The sequence below is a fragment of the Vicia villosa genome, unplaced genomic scaffold (assembly GCF_029867415.1).
Source record: "Vicia villosa cultivar HV-30 ecotype Madison, WI unplaced genomic scaffold, Vvil1.0 ctg.000916F_1_1_1, whole genome shotgun sequence".
In the NCBI taxonomy this organism is placed as follows: domain Eukaryota; kingdom Viridiplantae; phylum Streptophyta; class Magnoliopsida; order Fabales; family Fabaceae; genus Vicia; species Vicia villosa.
In genome coordinates, this window is record NW_026705411.1 from 272,604 (window position 1) to 274,775 (window position 2,172).

Genomic DNA, 2,172 nt, shown 5'->3' on the forward strand with positions numbered 1-2,172 from the left:
CCGAAGTTAGAGATGGCTGCTATTCGTCCTCTTAGAGACTATGCCGCTCCTTCGCGCGCTGAACCGCATTCAAGTATCGCACCACCTGCGATTGAGGCAAACAATTTCGAACTCAAACCTTCGTTGGTCCAAGCTGTTCAACAGAATCAATTCTCTGGAAGCCCTGTAGACGACCCCAATCTCCATTTATCTGTGTTCATGCAATACGCCGACACTATCAAAGCCAACAACGTTAGTTCCGAAGCTATTCGATTACGCCTTTTCCCTTTCTCCTTGAGAGATAGAGCGAGAGCGTGGCTTCAATCCCTGCCTTCCAATTCCATAACTACGTGGGACGAATTGAAAAGAGTATTCTTAGCGAGATATTTTCCGCCTAGCAAAACTGCTATGCTTAGAGGTCAAATCAACGGGTTTACCCAGAAAGATAACGAATCACTCTTCGAAGCTTGGGAACGTTACAAGGACATGCTTAGAATATGCCCTCATCATGGACTCGAACCATGGCTGATCATCCATACTTTCTATGGTGGTCTCTTATATAACACTAAAATGACTATAGATGCCGCTGCTGGCGGAGCATTAATGGACAAACCCCATGATGAAGCATACAAACTCATAGAGAACATGGCACAAAACCATTACCAATGGGGTGGAGAACGAGCCGCTCTAGAGAAAGCCCAAACCAAAGGAGGAATGTACGAAATAAGTGGTATAGACCGCGTTAACGCTAAAGTAGACGCTTTAACTCAGAAGATCGAGAACTTAACCATCACTCCTTCAGCCACCGCTGCCGCTGTAACACCTAACTGCGAGATTTGTGGATTGACTGGACATGTAGTTGCTGAATGCCAACTCTTGACTGGAGTCCCATCTGATCAAGTAAACTACGCTCAAGGAAACCCTTATTCTAACACGTACAACCCTGGATGGAAAAACCACCCGAACTTTTCTTATAAGAACAACAATGCGTTGTACGCGCCTGGACAAGCACCTGCTGTACCACCTGGCTACCAAAAAGCGCCTGTAGCTGCTCAAAACACCCCTAGGAAGTCAAATCTAGAAATCATGATGGAGAACTTGATAGCTTCCCAACAACAAACCAATAAGGACTTCCTGAATCAAAACATCCACAATAGCGAGCAACTAAAACAACTATTGAACAAAGTAGATGCTTTAGCTACGCATAACAAAATGTTAGAAACCCAAATCTCACAAGTAGCTCAACAACAAGCACCTACTGCTGCCCCTGCTGGCACGTTTCCTGCTCAACCTCAACCCAATCCTAAAGGACATGCGAACGCGATAACACTACAAAGTGGAACAAATTACGATGGACCCATAGATCCTAGAACTCAAAACGTACCCATGTCACAACAAGAGCCAAAGGAAACCCAAAAGAAAACAACTGACGAACAAACTGCTAAGACTGATGAGAACAATAACGAAGTGGAACCCGAAAAAGAGAAACCTTATGTTCCACCACCACCTTATAAGCCACCAATTCCTTACCCTCAGAGATTAGATAAATCAAAAACCGAAGCGCAATTTAAAAGATTTGTAGAACTTCTGAAGCAATTAAATATAACCATACCGTTCACAGAAGCCATAACTGAGATGCCTTCGTACGCTAAGTTCTTAAAAGAAATCTTATCAAACAAAAAGAAACTCGAGGATAACGAAACTATAACGCTTACCGCTGAATGTAGCGCTATCATCCAAAATAACATGCCTCCAAAACTGAAAGACCCTGGTAGTTTCTCTATACCCTGCGTAATAGGAAAAACCATCATAGAGAAAGCCTTGTGCGACTTAGGAGCTAGTGTTAGTTTGATGCCTCTTTCGACCTGTAAGAAACTCAATCTAGGTGAGCTTAAAGCAACGAGAATGTCTCTTCAACTAGCTGACCGTTCAGTTAAATACCCTGTAGGAATGTTAGAGAATATCCCTGTTCGTGTAGGTCAATTCTACATCCCAACTGACTTCATCATTATGGATATCCAAGAAGATTCTAACATCCCGATCATATTAGGAAGACCATTTTTAGCAACCGCTGGTGCAATTATAGATGTAAAGCGAGGAAAGCTTACTTTCGAAGTAGGAGAAGAGAAAATAGAATTTATACTTTCCCAATTCCTAAAAGCACCTTCTATAATTGACACATGTTGTTCTGCT

At 42.7% G+C, this 2,172-nt stretch overlaps 1 non-coding gene across 1 annotated transcript; it reads right to left on the reverse strand.

The window, feature by feature from the left end:
- Nucleotides 1-387: 387 nt before the first annotated feature.
- On the reverse strand, nucleotides 388-494 carry LOC131632217 (small nucleolar RNA R71). The gene has a single exon (XR_009292927.1). It is a non-coding gene; the product is annotated as a small nucleolar RNA R71 (small nucleolar RNA).
- Between the last annotated feature and the right edge of the window lie 1,678 nt (nucleotides 495-2,172).